This window comes from Diceros bicornis, chromosome 22, assembly GCF_020826845.1.
Source record: "Diceros bicornis minor isolate mBicDic1 chromosome 22, mDicBic1.mat.cur, whole genome shotgun sequence".
Taxonomy (NCBI): Eukaryota; Metazoa; Chordata; class Mammalia; order Perissodactyla; family Rhinocerotidae; genus Diceros; species Diceros bicornis.
In genome coordinates, this window is record NC_080761.1 from 46,240,926 (window position 1) to 46,263,368 (window position 22,443).

A 22,443-nucleotide genomic window follows, 5' to 3' on the forward strand; every position below is an offset into this window, starting at 1 on the left:
ATGATGGTTCAAGTGAGAGATGTTGTTGCTTACTGGAGTGGAGTTAGGGAGTAATGGTCAGATCTGGGTTACCTTTTTGCAGTAGAGCTTATTGGGCTGGATGTGGGAGGAAAGTAGAAAAATAAATCAAGAGTGATGGGTTTTGGCTTGAGCAAATGGATGAGTGGTGCCATCATTTTCACTGAAGAGGAAGACTTGGGTTGGGCTGATGGTTATGCTTGGGTCATGCTAAGTTTAACATTCCTGTTACAGATCTAAAAAACGAAGCAGCCGAGTGAGCAGTTGGTTATGTAAGTCTTGAGTTTAGGGAGACGTCAGGGCTGAACACATACATTATGAAATCATCAGCACTTAGGTGACTTTTAAAATCAGGATTAATTGAAATCCTCTAGAAAATAATAGCTACTATTTATTCAGCACCTACCAAATAGTAGATATTGTTCTAAGCCATGTACATGCCTTAATTTGTTTATTTAATACTCATAACAACCCTACAAGATAAGAAATGTTGTTATATCAATTTTACTGATGGAGAATAGAGGGATAGAGAGGTTATATAACTTGCTCAGTTATGTACCTAGTCAATGAAAAAGTCAGAATTTGAATGTAGGTAATCTGGCCCCAGTTTCCAGGCACTAGAGCACACAGGAAAAAGAAAGAATAGGATTCAGTTTTAATGCAATTTAACATTTTGAGGTCAAATCAGAGGAGCTGGAGTCTGTGAAAGTACTGAGAAGGCATGGTCAATGGGGAGGGAGGGAGTCTAATTGAGGGTAAGATGTGGATGCCTAAATAAGTAAGTTAATAAATAAGAGGTTAAGGCATCAAATGTTGCAAGAGCACCTGTCTTACCACTATCTGTATTAAAATTGGAACAATACAAAGAAGATGATCCCCTCTCCCTGAGCAGAGGTAGTATACAAATTTGTGAAGTGCTCCATGTGTTTTTGTGGGCCCATATCTCACACTCTACAGAAATATAAAATTTGTGCGGGTTAAAGATTTAAGTCTGAAATTCAAACTTGAAATCTTTTAGAAGAAAATATAATAGAATATATTCTGACCTGGCAGTAAGAAAGAATTTCATAAATAAAAATAGTCAATACTTATTAAGTACTTAAAATGTTAAGTGCGGTTACAATAAGTTAAATATATTAACGCATTTAATCCTCACAACAGTCCTCTAAGATTATCCCTCTTTACAGACGAGGCAAGTGAAGCATGTAAGACTAAGTACCAAGGTTGTGCGGCTGGTGAGACATGGAGCAGGACCCAACCCAGCAGCTCAACTCTAGAATCCAGCATGCCTCCCTTAGTCTAAGGCATGACACAAATACAAGTATCATAAAGCAAAATATTAATCAACTTGAGTACATTTAATTAAACTTTTTTCACCAAAAGTTATCATAGAGGAAAGAAAAAGACAAGCCACAAACTGGGATATGCATCATTAACACGTCACTAGCAAATGATCTGTATCTGGAATATAGAGAGAGATCTTAAAAAGATCCATAAGAAAAACACAAAGAATTTCACAGAAAAAAGGGCCAAAGAACTGAACAGGCATATTTCACAGAGAGAAAATGTAAGTCATCTATAATCTTACTAAAAGTTACTCAATCTCCTTAGTGATTATAGAAATGCCAATTATAATCATAATGAGTAACCATTTGATACTCAGCAGATTGGCAAACATTAAAAAATCTGACGATAATAAGTTTTGGTGAGAATATGGAGCAATTTAAACTGTTCATGGAATGCAAACTGGTACAATTACTTAGGAAAACAATTTAGTGTTATTTAGTAAAATTGAAGATGTGTACAATCTGGGCCCCAGGAATGTCACTACTATTTGATCTGGAAAAACTCTTATGCGTGTTTATCAGAAGACATGTCTCAAATGTTTATAGAATATTTAAAAAATAAAAAAAAATCATGTGAAGAAACAAAATCTGTAAATAGCTCGACTATTCATTGCCATGGGGATGATGAAATGAATTGTGATATGTTTATACAATGAAAGGTCTCTCATTGTCATTGTTGTTGCATTGTTATTGTTTTGTTTTGCTTTGTTGTTTAAGATGAGAGGTATAAGTAGATGCTAGTATGCTGGTGCAAATAATTCAAGAGAAAGTGCTGAATTTATGATATAGAATAGAGAGAAAATGAGTGAAATAAAACCCTTGAGAAGGCAAGAGGAAATGAGATCAAAATCTCACGTGTGCAAGTTGGTTTTGGGAGCAGATAGATGGGAAAGAGGTGGATGGACCTCTGCAAGTCGTGAATAAGGTAGTTCCTCTGTTTCCATCTATTTTTTCCGTGATGGTTGAAGTGAACTCGTTGGCTGGGGACAGTGTGGGGAGACAGAGAATTGGAAAATTGAGGAAGGAGGTGAAAGTACGAAAAAATAAATTCCCAGAGAATTGGAAAATGTCAAAAACAGCTGTCAGTCTATTAACCCGCATATAGAAGAGAAACACAATGCTCAGAAAGATTAAATAAATTAGATGAAGTACCGTAGTTAGGCAGTGACAAAACTAGGCTTCCCACACAGGTCTTCTGTCTCTAATTTAGTAAATTTTCTTATGCTTCAGTCTCAGGGAGGCAAAAATTTGCTTCTTTCTATGGGCCCTAAAGATCCCTGGAATTTCTGGGTGAATTGGAATTGTTTCAAAGGTCTGCCTGCTCCAGACACTATCAGAGAGGTCTGATACCTATTGTTTTTGAACCTGTAGCAGCACTGTATTCTTATTTGGCTTATTTTAGGAGTAAAAATACAAGTAATCAGTGAGTGATTGTTCAAGAATTTTTATTTTCATTCACTTATTCATTTTAAACATTGAGCACCTACTATGTGCTCTAATATAGTCATGAGCATTTCCATGTGCTTTCAGTATTTATTCATTGAAAATATTGAGCATCCACCATATGTATTAAATTCTAGCGTGGGTGGCAAAAAACAAGTAAATATATCAGATGGTGATAATTTCTATGGAGATAAATTAAGCAGAGTAAGGGGGTCGAGGGAGAGTTTGGTATTTTATATTGGCCTGCTGAATGGATAGTCTTCAGAAGGGCATGGGAGGAGAAAGATTAGACATGGTGGATATCCACAAATCTTTGAAAAATTTTGCTATTAAAAAAGAGTGAAATGGAAAAGTAATCGGAGAGGATGTGGAGGTCAAGGGAGAGTTTGTTTTATTTTTTTTCAGTTGGGAGATTATGATGATTAATTTTATGAGTCAACTTGAATTTTATATGTCAACTTGACGGGGCCATGGAGGAGCCCAGATATTTGATTAAACAGTATTCTAGGTGTGTCTGTGAAACTCTTTCTGGATGAGATTAACATTTGTATCTGTAGACTGAGTAAAGCAGATTGCTCTCCCCAGTGTGGGTGGGTCTCGTCCAATCCATTGAAAGCCTGAATAGAACAAAAAGGCTGAGTTGGGAGAATTCATTCTCTTTCTACATGACTATCTTTGAGCTGTGACACCAGTCTTCTTCTGCCTTCAGCCTAGGACTGGAACTTACACCATTGGCTCTCCTGCATCTCAAGCTTGCCAAGTGCAGGTCTTGGGGCTTTTCAACCTCCACAATCACGTGAGCCAATTCCTAATAATGAATCTTCTAATATATATAAATTAGAAAGTTCTAGTAGAAAAGAAAAATTGATGATTCTGGAAAGGGACAATTGCTGGTACAATATTCTTGACTAACAGAGAGGTTGTGGCGTCTAGTACGCAGATGGAGAGGATGTATATAGTCAGTTCATGTAAGAACAGGAAGTAAGGAAGAACAGGTGCAGGTATAGGTATATATATGTTTGTGGATGTGGTGGTGAGTGCTGGTGGAAGTTCTTTTAGATTGCCTCTATTCTCTCAAAGAAATAGAAAGGAAGTTCCACAGCTGAAAGTGAGACGGGGATGCAAGTGTTGAAAGTTTGATAATAGAGGTATAGGTATGTAGTTGAAAAGTAAACAGTTTTAAAGGAAAAAAACATACTAGCAAATAATGCCTCAGATAAAATAAATTTCTGTAACTGTACAGCTGTACAACTCTGAAGCCTAATTTTTGTGTCTTCATTCCAACTTTCTCATCAATGTAGTATTTTATCAAAATCTTATTGTAATTGAGAAAATTGGACTTTATCCTTTGTGTAGAGTGGATAATAAGCAATTAGTATTGAAAAGGTTAACAGAGACAGTGGGGAAAAAAAGCAAGGACCTTGAGTAATCCACAAAGACATCACTCTCTCCCAAATACTTGCCTTTCAGAGATTGACTTTGTGCTCTGAAATTGGACTATGAAACTTGATATATGTTCAAAGTTTTTTTTTAAAAGAAGCTCAAGTATTTTTCCTGGTGCTTTCCATTTTTCTCTAAAGTGGGGAAATGGTTTAACGTTTATCTATGTGTAAACATTACTCTTGTAATCCTACAGGGTTGTGGAGACCTTGGTTTATCCATCAGGTAACTTTCATTTGCCCATGGGTGGCTTCACCCTGTGTATACTCAATATTTCTAAGTAGCCCTGCTACTTCCAGATGGATAATCACCTATTTTTATTGATCTCCAACCTTGACCCATGTACCTGTCTCCCCGACAAAAGGCTGTGCCAGCGTATAGTAAAATACTCATGTCGAAGAACATAATTCTGAGTTTTGACATTTTAAAACACAAAAACTTAAACTACCATGGTGCTAAGGTGTGGGGAGAATAGGGTGCTGAGTCATAAGTAGGTAGAAACAAGTATGAGTGGATAAATCTAGGTGGAGAAATCAAGCCACCCACGGGGATTCCCAGAAATAGATTGCGAAGATTTTTTTTTTCCTTCTACTTCTGCCTTTCTTTCAGCTTTGTCTATAAGATTAATATTTGAAATTTGAGCATGAAGAGCTGTTTGCTACAGTTTTATTGTGAGTTTTGCTCATTCAGGTGAATTTTCTAATGCAAAATAAACTTTCTGGCTTTTATTAATTTCTAGCAGCATCATTCTTAAAGCCAAGAATGCTGTCTTATTGTCGAAAGACATTAGCTTAATTTGAAAAGTGCTTTGCTGTGAGCAGATTTTGTTCCAATGATGTATTCACTGATTTTTTTTTAAACTTGTTTTTTCAGGGGTGTGTATGTGTGTTTGATTAGCAATCATAGTGTTATTTTTGGTTTGGTGGAAACTTCTCTCTGGGATATGAGCTGTTTTTTTGGTATGTCATTGTGTCTATTTTTGTGGTACGTTTATATAAAAAAGAGACATAAATACCACCCAGGAAATCAGTGACAATAGCACCTCAGTTATTTGTTGTTGCTGTTGATGTTTAATTTTATTTTTCATATATATTATTTATGAAAAACTTTATAAATCCTGCCAAAACACGTTTCAGCAGAATCGGAAATGGTATCACAAGAAAAATTGCCTGGTGTGGATCAACAGGCTTTGTGGCCTGTTTTATAAATGTGCCTTTTTGTTGTTTACTTTATGAATCATGAATGTAGGAAGAAGAAAAAGAATGATTTATTAAATGTTTATGAGAAACTCTAGTACGCCCTGTTTTTAAAGTGCAAGGAGCTGACAATTAGATCAGGGATTTGTCATTCGGGTTATCGATCACAATGGGAGTCTAAATGGAGGGAAAATGTGAATTTCTCCTCAAGTCGACAGTCAGGGTGGGGATGAAATAATCCTAATTTTGAATTCCCTTTCCTTCTCAAAAGTTTATTATCACTCAGCTGGCAGCACTGAGACTTTTAGCCTTTGACAGAGAGAGAGAAGAATTACTGAAGGGGGCTATATTTATCCTCTTCTATCAGCTTCCATGAGGAAGGAAGACATGTTTTTGTTTCTTTTCTTGCTTGAGAGAAGGTGGGCGGTAGCATTACAGATCTTGTTTGCTCCGCAAGAAGAATAACTCTATCAATTTGATTGAAGGTGTCAGAAACGTTTTGGGAAACAGAAGCAGAGTTCTGAGGTGGGGAAGGTCTGACATATAGCAAAGGCAGCGCCTGCTTTGTTCGCGTTTTGATTTAATACACCCACTGGGTTTTTAAGTATATTATGCCAGAGGAGCGAATTGCTATTTGCAAAGCTGGCTAGAGTGTGTTTTGTGGACGTCTATCCTTGTTTTACCTCCACATTTAAATAAATAAATAAATGTAATTTTTAGATTTTTGTGAAGGAGCTGGTAGATTTTTCCCCTTGATTCGGTCTTAGGCATTTTCTGTGTTTCTCAGTTGGATGAAAAGGGATAGGGGGTTAGGTAACAGATTGTTTTAATAAAAGGTGTCCCTTACTCATAGGCATGCTCTGTTGCATGCATGGCTGCCACTGGAAGTATTTGCGTATTAATGGAAATAAATAACTAAAATTCAGGGCTCACACTAAAGAAAGTGAATCACATCCATAATTATCCTTATACTCTTAATTTTTTCCATTTGTTTCCTTTTGTGCATTTTGATGAGGCACTTCACTTCCCAGTGCCTTAGTTTTCATATTCACATAGTGGGGTCCATAATGTGCTTTTATAACCCTGCTGAGAGGATCAATGAGGTCCGTGTACATGAAGGGGCTTAATAAATAGTATGTGATTCAAGCTTTCTGGATGAAAGATACTACGTGAGTACAAAGTAGAGCAGCCTCCCACAGGTAATGCCTTTGCCTGGATAACTCTGATTATAGGTTTTCTTTATCTCTTCAAAGCAGAGATTTTTCTCCTTGATTCCTTCCTGTCTGTATCTTCCTTGCAGAAGCCAAAATGCCTATTTACTCAGTACCGTTTCCTTTTGAGCGTGCATACAACAATCAAGGAACACACTTGCAGAAAGATTTGTTTACTTAGAGCACACATGATCAATCACATAAATGCAAATAGGAAAAAGGAACAGTATGAAAGGAATGTTCACATCACATCAAGCCCCCAGATGGGTCTCAGAACCTCTGCCATCCCAGGTGGAACTGAATCTTAGAATGTGTAAAGTAAAGCAATTGTAGCCCAAGAACACTGAATAAAGTATTTGTTAGAGTTATTTAAGTTTGACTTCGTTATGTTCCCATTTCTTGTACAGCTCTAGATAAAAGTGATAACAAGAAATAATTTTACACAATACTTCAAAGTGTTGTCAAAACATTTTTGCAAACATTATTTAATTTGTTCCTCACAACAACCTTGTGAGGCAGGAAGGACCTATGTGCTCAGAAAGGTTATGTAACTTGTCAAAAAATACCCTGCTGGTAAGTGGCAGTATGTAATTTAGAACAAGCATTTTCAGTGCTTTTCCACATTTCCACGGTTGGCAAGTGAGTTTCATCACACGTTCCATACGTGATTAATAAGTAGTAGTTATATATGGTGCTGTGCTCAAGATTTTTAGGCTATATCCAGTATCTGAGGGGAAGAGTACAATAATGGATTAGCAATGTGTGCTCTGTATGTGGGTGGAGACCTGGGTCATGAGTGATGCATATCCGCCAACCCAGAAATGCACTATAATGTGAATGTTATGGACTGAAAGTTTATGTGTGCCTCCCCCTCATTCATGTTGAAATCTAATCCATAATGTGATTTGGAGGTGGGGCCTTGGGAGGTAATCAGGTCATGAGGGTGGAGCCCCATGAATGGGATTAGTGCCCTTAGAACATGAGTCCAGAGAATTAGCTTGTTCTTTTCATCATGTGAGGACACAGCAAGAAGATGGCCCTCTGTAAAAGGGAAGAGGTCACTCACCAGAACCTGACCATACTGGCACCCTGGTCTTGGACTTCCAGCCTCCAGAACTGTGAGAAATAAATTTCTGCTGTTTATAACCCACCCAGTCTATGGTACTTTGTCATAGCAGCCTGAATTGACTAAGACAGTGGGTTTTTTAAAAAGTGTTTTTTGAATAATGAATTTGTCTCTGCAGTACTCAAGTAAAATAGGTACCTCTGAACAGTTTGTACCAGGGGTGTGGACTGGGCCTGTTTGCTAGCCATGGTATACAAACACAGCTGCTTGATCTGGAAGAATTTAATCAAACTACTCTCTACCTAGATTTCTGATTTTGAAATGTGGCAGATGATTATGATACGGGTATATATTTCCTTGATCTTTCTCTTAGTCTTATTTATTTATTATTTACTTACTTACATGCTTATTATCACAAAAACTCCTACTCATCCTTTAGAAACTCATGCAGTGCTTGGGTTAGGTGAAATTCATTTAGAAAAGCTGATGCATGAAAATGGGAATGTAAAGACAATGAGTAACAAATTTCTTTCTAAATATTCTTTCGTAAAATAAAAGAGAAAGAGGAGGAGATCATTTGAAAAAGAAGTAATATGGCAGGGAATCTTCTTAGTTTCCTGATATTGTATCCGGTCGGTGACAGTCTGTTCTCAGTATTGGTAAGGATAGCATCGATTGCTGGGGTAAGTTATTTTGGGAGGACATTAATAGTATGGTAAATAATTTAGTCCTATCAACCACAGGAAGTATCCTATCCTAAAAGACATATCAGAAGACATGTCTTTTGGCTTTTAAGAAAATGATATAAGACTCATACAGTTAAAATTATTTTTGAAGCTGACTATCCCTGGGTGCATAACTGTACTGATATTTTCCCATCAGTTTGCAGACAATTGGCCCACTTTGGTGATGAGTCATTTAGTTCCACTTTCAATCTTGGCATTGAAAAATACATAGGTAATTCTAGTGTGAAAAAAGACATTTCCATATTCTTGCCTTAAAATTTGATTTAGAACTATATGACCTGTTATTTTGTTTCTTTTGCCAGAAAGTTTTTGCAATGAAATTTTTATAAAAATTGCTCTAATACATTTTTATAGTTGGGAAGGACCATTTTAAAATGTGAATTTGAATTCATCACTGTGTGATTGGCTTCCAAATTTGCATCTTCTGCCAGACACCTCCTCTGAGTTCCAGAGCATATATACTAATACAAAGGGAGATTTGGAGTGGAGTAAGCAAGAGAGACGGACATCATCTCTGATACTTACTTCTCCCTCACCCTCTTTAACAAACCATCACCATGTTCCATGATTTTACTTCCTAAATATCTCTAAAATCTGACCGTATCACTCTGGTGATGTCATAACTGATTTTTATGACATTTAATGATATCACAACAGATTTTCATACATTTTCCCTTTCCCCTCTCCTATTCTTTCTCCAGAATGAACTTTTTCAATGAAGCTCGTATAGATTCTTCTCCTCAGCACTAAAGTGTAGGAACACTTTTATTTCTATAACCAAATTGAATCTCCAGTTTGTTTGGGTCCAAGCTCCAGGACCCAGCTCTCCTGGGCCTTGGGAAATTCAGTCTGAGACAGTACAGTGAATTTAGATCAGGGGGCCTAGAGGCAGACTATCTGAGCTCCAATACTGAGTTTCTAAGCCACATGAGGTTGAGCAAATTACTTATCGCTTGAAGCCACATGCTCTTTCCTCATGCGTACAACAGGAATAACAATAATCTATAACTTACAGCGGTTGTCAGTATCAAATGAGATAACCCCAGTAAAGCTTTTAGCATGTGCTGGACGTGAGGTAGTGAAGACCGGCCTCAGGGTGCCGTGGGTATCCTCACTATTGCCTGCCCTGACTTCCATTGCCGCGATGCTTGGCCATACGCACAGGAACTCTCACCGTGCTTCTGGTCATGATTCATACTGTCCACCTCCCACAGGCATTCTATACCGAAAAATCGAGCCCTGGGATTCTGCTGTAATGCAAACCCCTCACCTCCACCCCAACCTCGTCCCTTCTCTTAGTCTAATACCACATAATGGACGTGATGGTGGAGTGGGGAGAAGGGAAAGGGCAAGGAGGTGGAGATAAAATGACTACTTAGCCTTTGGATAAATAATCCTGGCCTCTCTTTCCTTGTCAGGATGGGAAAGGAGAAACTAAGTTTTATTTTTTTTCTTCATAACCTCTTTTGTTATCTGAAACTCAACTCTTGTTACATCACCTACCTTGGTGGAGCATCCTTTAAGGTCCAGTTCCATCCAGACACAAAGCCTGTGCCTGTACTGTTCCCATGATCCTCCTCTCTTTCTTTACCTGGTGAATTTCTACAGTTCTTCATATCTCGGGTCAAACTCAGAGAAGCCTTCTCTGATGTGCCAGGTGAGGACAAATCCATCTGTTAGATATTTTATATTTCTGTGTGTTCCTCTATCTGGTACCCATCACAGTTTGTAATCTTTTTAATGTATATGTGGTATCTGTCTCCCATCAGATGGAAAACTTGAGGTGAGTAGGGGCCATATCCGTAGGGTCAGAAATTTGTGGAACCACCTGAGTGCTTGGCATGAAGTAACAATAAATATTTGTTGAGTGATTGAACATGCAATTTTTCGTAAGCACTAAGAATTCATATTGTCTACAGTGCCCTACTGCCTTTTAAGATTTATTTTTCCTTTTAAGGTTTTTGAATCTGCAAAGGACAACATATGTGCAGTAATCTATTCTTAATTATGTTATAGGTGAAGAACAATTTTCATGTTTGAATTTTCCTGCTGCCTTCATTGACCAAGCATAGGAATTAGTCATTACTGCTTTCTGTTGTCTGCATGGTTTATTGCAAACTAGTGGTATTTAGAATTAATCTTTTGATAAAAAGTTATAAGGTTACGTATCGATTCATAAGCACATAAACACGCACACCCATAGATAGGTAAGAACTTCCTTTATTTTTTTAGGGTGACATTAACTATGGATTTTCCAAATCTTTCTTCTCTTTTTCTTCTCTCTATGCCCCTTCCTTCCTCTCTCCCTCTCTCTCTCTCTCTCTCACACACACACACATACGCAGATATGCAATAGCTGATCGGAACTTATAACTGGAAGAAATAATAGAAGCATCTGTCTATAGGTGACTCAGTTGGCTTTAAGTTAAGATTCATGCAATATTGAAACATTCTCTCTAAACTTACAACTCTCCATTGTGATTTAAAAATTTGCATTATCATTTTAAAGGATTAATTTTATTTGGCAGTCCTTCCAGGATTCTGCTCTTAAAATCTCTTTGGGAATTAACAAGTACGTTTGGTTTCCAAATCTGCTCAGCTCTGCACCTTCAGCTCCAAAGTGCTCTGAGCTCGCTTCCCTCACCTGCTCCTTGCCACCCCAGTTATTTAGAGGAGGAATAAGTCCTTAGTAGACTATAAAAAAGGCCGGTTCAGAGATCTCTCCTTTTCTCTTTTGGAGGGAGAATTTCATTTGACACATTTGGCATTAGTGTTATCAGCCAATTAATAATTAATTAAATGTAGACCAGAATAAAATTAACCTTCAGAGTTCTGACAGATGAGTTGCACTTCTGCTAATAAGGATTCAGTGTGCATGAGAATCCGGTTGGAGACTGAATACGTTGTGTAGTTAAACTGATTGTTTCCAGCCGCCTTAACTCACTGGCATCAGTATAATCCACAGAGATAAGTCTGGGTACTATGTTGGTCTTTTCTTCCACAGATGCTAAGAAAGAAGTAGCAATAACAATGGATGAAGTGATGGCAGAGATAATTACCATCCTCCTTAGCCTCTCAAATGTTCAGAAGTTTCCTTAGCCCTTTTATAGGTTGACTAGCTTTAATGTCAGGACCGTGATGTACAGGTGCTATTTTTTAAATATCAATTTTATTGTCTTAAGTGTGGAAGTACCAGAGAGACATTATGAAATAGCAGAAAAAGAGGAAAAATAAAATTACCATGACACTACTGCTCTAACACATCTGGTATCATTTAGATGTGGACTCTTCTAAATTATTTCTTACATGTATTTTTAAGAAGCTGTATTCACAATTTTGTTTATTGATTTTTCTTTGATACTATTTCAGAAATACTCTCACATTACAATTTAGAGTCTTCAAAGTATCAATATTATATTATCTTGCTAATGCACATGGCGTAATTTGCCTAAACTTGTCTTATTGTTGGGCATTTGGGCTGCTTGCAACTCCTCTGTGTTTTAAATAACACTGTAATGAATAGTTGTGTGCATAGATATTTTGATTTATTTCCTTAAAAGAGATTCAGAAAATGGTGTTATCACTGCTTGACTTTTGAAAGGTTGAGATTAATAACATTCTTCTTCTTCTTGAATTGCCTTGGAGTCTCAGAAGGAGAGAAGTGCAAGCTTACATGATAATTCTATAAGAGCTTCATTCAATTGGATAGTTTCAAATGCCCTTTCAATCGTTTTTCTTATTTTCCCTTTCTTGGAACTAGGTGAAACAATTTCATCTGTAGAAATTTATCCAAAGAACTTGAAAACACCAATTTGCAAAGGTACATGCACCACTGTGTTCATTGCAGCGTTATTCACAATAGCCAAGACTTGGAAGCAACCTCAGTGCCCATCAAGGGATAAATGGATAAAGAGGCTGTGGTATATATACACAATGGAATACTACTCAGCCATAAGAAATGATGAAATCCAGCCATTTGTGACAACATGGATGGACATTGAGGGTATCATGCAAAGTGAAATAAGTCAGAGGGAGAAGGTCAAATACCGTATGATTTCCTTCATTAAGTAGTAGATAATAACAACAATAAACAAACACATAGGGACAGAGATTGGATTGGTGGTTACCAGAGGGGAAGGGGGGAGGGAGGAGGGTGAAAGGGATAATTTGGCACATGTGTGTGGTGATGGGTTGTAATTAGTATTTTGGTGGTGAACATGATGTAATCTATGCAGAAATAGAAGTACAATGATGTACACCTGAAATTTTTACAATGTTATAAACCAATGTTACTGCAATAAACAAAAAATTAAAAAAAAAAAAAAGAAATATCAACAGCAGCAGCAGCAACTTCATACTAAGTACTTAGGCCAGTGTGCCAAGCCCTTCATTTACATTGTTAGTTGATCTTCACAACAGTCCCAGTAAGCAGATATTATTATTATACCTACTTTACAGATGAAGAAAGGAAGGTTTAAGATGGTTAGGTAACTTGCCTAAGGTCCCACCAGGTAAATGGTAGAATTGGGATTCAAGCCCTAGTCTCATGATGCACTTCACAGCTTTGTTATACGGACTTTCTGAAATTACGGACACAGCTTTTCACAATGTTCCTAAGAAGAACCAAATCTTCATGCTCTGCACATGTTAAATACCACTCCCATCGTTTGTTGGCTTAATAAATGCTATCTCATCAGGTGAGTGAGTACTCTGCAGAAACAGGAATCACTTAAGGAGGAACATTGGATGAAATTAAGTCACGGATCACATTTTTCTGGATATCTGGGTGGCTAGATTGAAAACTTCATGACCAAAAATTCATGTCTTTGTGTTCACTGCTACATTTCTAGTCTCAAGCATAGTATTCAGACAGAGTGGACGCTCACTGTGTGTTGAATGAGTCAATACTCAACTCCAAATGCTAATCAATTCTTTCAAAGCATTTTACTACCCACAGCATCTGAGCCATTTACTGAGCCTGACAAGTGTATCTGTAAGCTGCTAAGTCCTTTTTTACCCATTAAATCCCTCTCCTCATACAACATTAAAATTCCTCATTGGAGGATTGCAAAAGTCTGACACTTAGAAAAACAAAACAAAACAAACAAACAAAAAGCAACATCATCAGGCTTGAGCCTACACAAGTACTTGCAATTAGAAAAAAAGGACTGCTGAAAATAACTTAAAAACCTATAGAATCAAAATTAATAAACATTTACATGGGTGTATAAAATGTAACAATACTATATAGTCGAATGCAATTCGTCTCATCTCTTAAAATGTTATAAATTTTATTTATGGTGATATATGGTTGTATTTTATAATGTTTAAAATGATGTGGGGTGGAGCCTTCAATATTAAGAGTTCCCAGGACTGCTAAAGTCATAACACTGTACACCACTACAGCATGGTTGAATAAAAGACAGCCCGCTCTTCCCACACTCATTCCTCTGGCTGTTGGTGGCCAGATTCCAGCACAGCAGATGTAATCAGTAGACCCGTGTCAGTCTTTCTTGCTGCTAGTAGTTGGGGTCAGATGTTGGTGAGCCTAAAGGAATAATATGGGCCTCCCCTCTTCTAGTTGAATCCTACATTAGCCTAGTATAGTCTTTTCCTTTTTTCTCTTATTTGGTCAAATATGTGAAAGCATCTAGATTTCCTGAAATTATTTTCTGCTTAGGGATTATCTTTTAGATACTGTATCAGATACTTCATGGAGACTTTCATCCTGTTACATGTTGATCTCTACCCTTAGCTCTGGGAAAAAATTAGCTCTGGTGGTGGGTGGAAACATTAGACTTTCTGGATCTAGAGATCATGGATTCTGCCTTGAGTCAGTTCTGCTTCTAGATTTGGTCCTGGATCTCCTAGCTGGGCTTTGCTACTGATCTTTGGTTGCTGTGGTTGGGTTTCCACCCTGAGTGGCTAGATCCCCAGATATTGTCCGTCTGATTGATTGAACCTCTGCTTATTGCCGGCCATCAGTCACTTGATGATAAACTCTGTTCACCTGCAGGGCTATCCACCTGTTGTCTACTTCTAGACCTATTAACGCTTCACATCTGCCTGCTTGAACTTCCTTCCATATCTGGCCAGTCCTCCTTTAGTTTGCTGTGAGGATTTTCCTAACAGCCTCTCCATCTGTCCAGTGTGGCTCCAGTGGGACAGTCAAACGTCTGTGTCTGGTCTCCCCCAGATTGGCCATTTGTATTGCTGACAAAATCCCTGGTCCCATAGCAAAAGAGAATGGCATACAGTTGAAATATGTGAGAAGCAGGAGGCAACGAGTGTATAATATTTAAGTAAAACCAAATGCTTTTCTTTTGCTGTGGTTATTTTTAAACCACAGTAGTTGCTTTTTTAAAGACAATCTCCATCCCAACTTTTTAATTTATGTTCTATACCGAAATCTTTCATTTCAGGCAAATGGAGTCAATGAAAATGGATTCTTTCTCTTTTTTGGGAGTGGGGGAAGGTGTGGTGCTTAATTACCAAAATGTGATATTGGAGGAGAATTTTACAGATTTAAACACGGGAAGTTTTTTTTCAAAAATATTTTTTCTTAGCTTGAACTTAAGAAAGCTCTTTCAATGACTTTTCCCCCTCTGGGTTGCTACTCTTGACTTGCTTTCAATAGCTCAGCCTTGCTTTCTCTCCCTTGTAAAAGAAGTTGCTTCCTCCCTTGCTCAGTATCTGGTTAGCCAGTTACCGATGTTGGTTATGGCAGTTTGCTTTCTCGTCTGGAACTGGAGATTCCTTTCGTGCCCCAGCCCACATATATAAATATGTGTAGTGTATTTCCATGGGAACCCGGCTAGAGTGTAGGACTGGATTTGCATGGAATATGCGTGTGAATAGTGCTCCTGATGGAAGGTCAGTAACATCGCCTCTTATGAAGGAAGCTTTAATTATTCATTTTTTTTTTTTGCTTGAGGAAGATATGCCCTGAGCTAACATTTGTGTCAATCTTTCTCTATTTTGTATGTGGGTCACCACCATAGCATGGCCACTGACTAGTGGTGTAGGTTCGCACCCAGGAACTGAACCAGGGCCACTGAAGTGGAACACGCTGAACTTAACCACTAGGCCACTGGGCCGGCCCCTTAATTATTCTTAATGAAACCACTTTCCTGGCTTGTTTCTCTTTTATTTTTTATTTTTTGTCATCCACTGAGGGCAGATTTATTGATTGGATGATATGTCTGTGGCACTGGAATTTTCTTTGTTTCTATTTTTATTTGGTGTTTGGCTTCATCTGACACGAGATAATTTTCCTCTTGGATTTATACATTCCTCTTCCTCCTTTCCAATGTTCGTACGGAGGAAGAAGGCACGACATTCAGTGTACAACATGTGTTGAGCTATTTGGCTACTTGTGGAACCTCTTCTGTCATCTAATAATCCTCAGGATACTGTTGAGAAGAAAGCCTACTTTGTGGCTCCAACAAGCTCCCTTTTTTTGAACACTGGGGTGGGAATGAGGCCAACTAAGCTGAAGCAGAAAAATTATGCCTTTTAATAAGAATCGCCTAAAACTATGGTTGCCCTTACTTTCTGGTGTCCGAGTGGTTAGCCGGTGTTCTATTATCCAAACATCAATTACTCAGCCCGAAGTGATTTGGATTTAAAGCAGAAGTTGTACCGTTCTGTAATTATGGCTGTTTGAGCAATGGCCTTGACATTTTTACATTTTCAGTATTGTGAGGGAGAAAATTCAGTTTTAAGATTTGCCCTTTAAGAAATTAGAAGATTAAAAATTAATCTGATTGAATATTGCACGTCTGCAAAAAAGAAAATTCCAGATGTCATTCTAACCATTAAAGGATAGGTGTTCCCTTTCCAAGACCTGGCATACACAGTGAGTACCAGCTTTAATATTTTGATAACACCTTTGGAGGAAAAGTTAAAAATCTTGTCAAATATTTCCAAATAATCTCACGTAGCTAATAGGATTGAAAAACAAGGCAACCTCTGATGAATGGGTATTGCCAATTAAAAAAATTTCCCCAAAGTGCTCTGTGCTTCATGAAACTTTCATTGGTAAGTTATATATTAGGCATTGAATCCTAGTTTTCTAAAATCCTACTTTTCTAATACAATATTTGAATTATAATTTTTACATATGGAATGGTATGTAATTTATAAAGAGTCTATTTAATAAATGGTGTTCAAGCTCAGATTTTGGACAAAACTTATCTTCTGATTAAACGCTAATTTGGGACTTATTTGTGGACTTCTGTGATCTTATGTTCCTATCCATTATTTTGGTTCCCATCCCACACTCTAAAGACATGACAGTGGTGCCCCTACATTGAGAGGTGAAACACAGAATGTTAGAAAGAGGACAGACTTTGGAATTATAAGGATATGAGGTTGAGTTTTATCTTTGATTCTTACTAGGAACATGATTGTGGGCAATTTAACAATTCTTTCACAGAGCAAAATTTTTCTCACAATATTGCTATAATTTAATGTGCAGATAATATATGCTAGTTCTGTTAAGGCCCCTTATAAGCATTATCTAGTTTAATTTTCACACCACCACCATAAGATAGATATTTTCATCTGCATGTTACATATGAAGGAATCGAGTCTTAGAGAGGCTAAGTAATTCTTTCAACTTCATACAGTAAGTGCCAAAAGTCAATACTCAAACTCAGACCTCTATTTCCCTTTGTGTGAAATGGTTTTAAATTCTCTTGCAAGGTTGTTGTGAGAATTAAATGAGATAATGTAGTATATTTTCAGGCACTATGTAAATGTTCCGTAAATTGTGGAATCATTTTTGGTCTTCCTCTTCTTCACTCTCTACTTCTAGTCATTTTCTACTTCTCCCTTTTCTATCTCTTTTAGCCTTATATTTCTAAGTGTTACTGTCCTGATTCAGGAAATTATTATTTTTTCTTTGAGTTGTTTTCCCTGGCCCTCCTTTTCAGCATTTCATCTCCTTTCCCTTGCTAGCATATCCTACATATCCTAAGATATAGCTGTGGTCATATGACTACCTTCACACCCTTCTTCTCGTAAGCCTTCTTGGAAACCTAGACTAACTCCCAATGACTTACAAAGCAAAGTTTTAATTTCCTAGCATGACTTTTAGGGCCCTTCCTGAAGTGGCCACGGCCTGCCTCTCCACGCTTTGTTATACTTGATGGTGGCAAACTTAACTAGTCTCACTTTCCCCAAGAAAGACGTGTGTATGTGTCTATTTGTTGCCTCTCTAGAATTGCTCACCCATGATTTCCGTCTGATAGGTCTTCCCTTCCTCCCCCTCCTTACTCTCTGTTGCCTGTCATTTCTACTCACAAGTCTTATAAGGCCAGTTGAAAAACTACCTAGCCTTTCTTCCCTTTAGCCAGAATCTTCCTTCTGTCTTTAATTCCTAGAACCTTGAAACTCTATTGTATTACTTATAATGTTTTATGTGTACTAAAATTAGTTTGTTATGCACATCTTCCTTCAGTGTTAACTTTATCCCCTTTGAAAAGAGTCACCCTGTCTTGTTTATCTTTTTATGTTCTAAGCAGCACCACATACAATACCTTACATCTAGTAGAAATTTGATAAATTGAATTTAATTATATAGATGCTCAAAAGGGAGATACTCTGGAGTAGAGCAAAGAGCAAAAGCTTTGGAAACAGACAGAACAAATTTAAATAAGACATCTTCCAATTAAGAGCTTACTTAGGCCTCAGCTTTCTTATCTGTAAAGTGGGCTAATAGTGTCTATCTCAGATGATTGTTGGGAAGATCGAGGAAGCGTACACAAGCAGCATGTGCCAATAGCTAATACTCTAGTACATGATATGTGTCAGGCCCTGTTCTAAGCACTTTACAGATATTGATCCATTTTATCCTTATAACATCCCTGTGAAGTGTGTTATTATGATCTTATTTTTAGAATGAACAAACTGAGGCACACAGGTGTTAAGTGTCTTGCCCAAGGTCACACAGCTGGTGAGTGGAGGGGCTGGGATTTGAATTCAGGCAGTCAGGCTATAGATAGCAGGTGTTTAAGCACCCTACCTTATTACTTTATGTTCCCTCGCTATAAATTGAGGATTATTTTTTTCTAAATTGAAAGGGGGATTATTGTAGTCACTGATTCAGCCAGTGCTTGTACTAGATGACAGTGTGCCAGGCAGGGCATGGTCTTTGTCCTTAAGGAGCTCTCAGTGTCACGGGTGGGGTGGCAGCAGGTAAGCAGGTGACAAGTCCTGCAGTAGCCGCAGTCACAAACATATTTCCTGTTCACTCAGGCTTTTCTTTTAAGGGTGTTCCTACTTTTTAAGGACAATTTCTTTCTGTATTTGATGCCGTAACAATTAAGTCAGTTAGAGAAGTCCTGATATGAGGACTAGGACTCTAGGCTCTAAATAGCCTGTGATTTCCAAAGCCTCATATTTATATCTTATTCTGGTACTTGGCTCTTTGACCTTTTCAAATCAGATGCGCTTTTTCACGGACGGTGGTCTGTAGATCAAAGGAAGCCTTAGGGAAGATGGTTTTTATACTCTTCTATTCAGACCCTAGTGAGGAAGATTCTCTATACTTGAAGCAAAATATGGGTGGGCAAATCTGACTCTTTGGTCTTGTGTTCTAAGTTGAATATCTTCAAACAAGGTGAGAGAAATAGCCACATAGCTATGAGACTCTGTGTGACAGAATTTGATGTCTTTAATGGTTCATATTAAGATTTTTTTCACCACTCTATCCCTACCAACTATCCCCAAAAGAACAAGAAAAGAATACACACAAAAAGAAATATATTGCAATAACACTTATCCAGTTATCCAGCCTAATTTAAGGTAAAATCTTTTATATATATAGAATATTTTCTGGCAACTAGCCAGCTCCAAGTACCTGTTTGGCGTGATAGCTTATTTCCTTTCAAAATGTAGTATGTACAAAAATAAACTTTGAAGGAGGAGGTGAGAGATTGGAAAGAGACGAACCAAAGAAAAAGCCTTGTTTAGTACCTACACTTCCCTCAAACTTGTCATACATGCTTTTCCTTTTTATACCTCGAGTTTGCATATTTATCATGGCTCTGGGCATATTGATTTGCAATTTTCACACTCAGTCTTTCACATTTTTTCAGTCTATCAGTGTTCTTGTCAGAGTGAGGGGAATTCTACTTGTTGTTGAATAGGTTTCTGAGAATTGGCAACAGAGTGAGCACTTGGTGATATTCCAGGAGTAGAAGTTTAAACAAGTCAGAATAACTCCAAAAGCTGCCTCAGGAGGGAGGAAACCCTTCCCAAGCAGATAGGACCTATATTTAAGTATGTCTTCTTCATGTCCAAGACATCAAAAAGACATTAAAATGAATGTCTTTTTCTCCCTCTTAGTATGATGGATTTTTGCTCCTCTTTCCCTAACTCCAAGTTCGAGCGTTAGATATGACTTGATGAGGTGAGGTGAAGGGCAGCATCATGTATCTCAATAGAACAGTGGTCTCTAAACTCAGATGTATTAGAATTATTTTAGGTTCTTCTGAAAAAAATTTCTAGGGCCCCTCCCCAAGTACACTGATTCTGCTGGTCGGGGTGGAATACGTAGTTTTGAAGAGGTTACCTGGGGATTTTAATGATCAACCATATTTTAAAACCATTATAATCATGAGTTTGTCTTTTTAAAATTTCACATGATTCTACTGTGCAGCCAGGAATAAGAACTATTGTTATAGCAGTTGGGAAATTAGATGTAGAGGTAAAGTATAGAGTAATATAGAGTATAGAGTAATACAGAGTACAGGGCTAAAACTAAACAGGGGTATCGAAAGACTAGAGAAAGAAGATAACAGATTTAGAACGAGGTATGAAGCCCTTTCCATCTTTAAAACTCTAAGGCTCTAAATAGCATTGAGATCAATATCCCTACAGTATTTCATTTGTCACCTGTCTGCATCGATCTATGATGGACATTTGAGTTCTGGCATAACTATATTAGTGTGGTTGTCAAAGATGGGGAATGTGCCAGGCATTGTGCAGATGCAGGAGGAGGCTAAAGGATGTCCATACTTGTCTAAAATTGGATGAGGGAGAGATGTGATGGGAAAGAAGGTATGGAACTTCCTTTTACTGAGTAGCTACTACGTGACAAGTATTTTGCTGCCTTATATAGCACTACTTTTAATAAAACTCATAGTAGTAGCTAACATTTTTATGGTGCTTTTTACGTGCCAGGTACTGTTCTGAAGTACTTTATATGTATTAACTCATTGAGTCCTTAAAAAAACCTTGCAAACTTGAGACTATTATATTCTCCATTTACAGATGAAACAACTGAGGCCCAGATCGCTTATGCGTCACAGAACTACATAGTGGCCAAGTTTAGGTTCAGCCTAGAAATGCACTTTCCCTGATTCCCTGCTTTCAACTGCTTTCTCTCACAAACGGCCTCAGGTGAAGGCTCTAGAATTTGTGTATAGATGGATGAAAGAAAGACTGAACTGCTTTCTGAGGAATACGTAGTATTCTGGGCCTTGATGATCACATGGCTCATTAGTGTGCTTCTCAACTAAGTTCCTTTCTTAAAACAAAGCAAAGACGTGGGCAAAGACAAATTTGTTGTGGATAGAATTGCAAGAACCTTAAGTAATTGTGAGGTCAAAGCTTTAAATTTATTAGTGGCCTGATATGCTTTCCTGTAGCCCTCATTCTTAGTCTATATACAAATCTCCTTTTAGACATTTTGCTTTCTTGTTCAATTTCCCTCTTCCATGTGCCATTTTTCTACCTATCACCTCAGGCAAAAATACAAAAAGGTCAAACACAAGAAATAAACAAGCACCCTGTGTGACATCCAGTCAAAACAATGTAGCAGAAGAGATCCATCTTTATTTATTCTTTTATGGCACATTTGTAATATCTCCAATTTGGTCATCTGTCTTATGTCATTGTGAGCTTGCTATGATCATCACAGTAAGAGATAGATCCGTTTTATGTGCATTACCCAAGCATCAGCTGGCTAGATATCCTGTGCCCTTTAATGTTATAAACAAACAAGCAAGCAAACCAAACCAACAGATAAAAATCCTGCCACCACCATCACCAACTGGCTGATGTGCACATTTTGGTGGAAATCACATCCTTCGCCCCGACCCCTGAGAATTCCTGTACAACTTAAGTTTCTCTTAGTCACTTTTGCCCTGATTTATTTTCCTCTGAATTTTTAAATCTTTCCTGCGAATCTCATTTCCTGCAACTTTTCTTTTTATCTGTATTGAGACTATCCTTGCACTTTTGCCTAAGTAAAATTAGCAAAAGTATTTCTACACTTTAAGATTTTATTGAGGGTTTGGGGGCAGCAGACGTTGGCTATGCTGCCTCTCAGCACTGCAGATGAACTAATTTGCATGTTAACCATCCCTGTTTTTAAAGTTCCCAGGCGTTACCACCACAGATATTTCTCAATGATCACCTTTTTCTCAGGGGCTTCAACCTTCTGCTCTCTGGGCAGCCAGCTTCCGTTTTTTTTAGGTTGTGTTGTAGCTGCCCAAATTCTCATTTTCTCCTCCTATTTTCCCATGTCCCATCTGTGGATTCTTGGACAAAGAGGCTGTGAGGGTTTATGACATGACAACCCTTTCTGCATCTACAGACAGGCTTGATTTACTATCATTAATGCTCCTAGAACAGGGATGGTACCATTTCCAAAAGATAAGTTGACATAAGCTCCAACCGAGGAGAGAGTGAAAGCATTAAGTGTCCTGGAAAATGTTCACATCTTCCTCCAGGTTATGAGAAATTATGTAGGCTTGCTATTTTGAATTATTTCTTTTAGAGAATAGAGAAAGCAAGCCTCTCAGTGGCCCACATGAGAAATGAAAAGCTAGAATTGAAAGATACTCTGTACAGTTATCCTGCTTATAAAACGAAGTATTGAGTCACCTCACCACCAGGGAAGGTGATGTTCGTGGACCTTGATTGTGGAGTGACCTCTCTTTGCCCAGCTTAATTCAGAAGGCACAG

The 22,443-nt window shown here is 37.8% G+C and overlaps 1 long non-coding RNA gene across 1 annotated transcript; it reads left to right on the forward strand.

Annotated features, from left to right (window-relative positions):
• Window positions 1–1,302: 1,302 nt before the first annotated feature.
• Window positions 1,303–12,368, forward strand: LOC131420133 (uncharacterized). Its single transcript, XR_009223480.1, has 3 exons — window positions 1,303–3,603; window positions 7,681–9,219; window positions 12,227–12,368. It is a non-coding gene; the product is annotated as an uncharacterized LOC131420133 (long non-coding RNA).
• The last annotated feature ends 10,075 nt before the right edge of the window (window positions 12,369–22,443 follow it).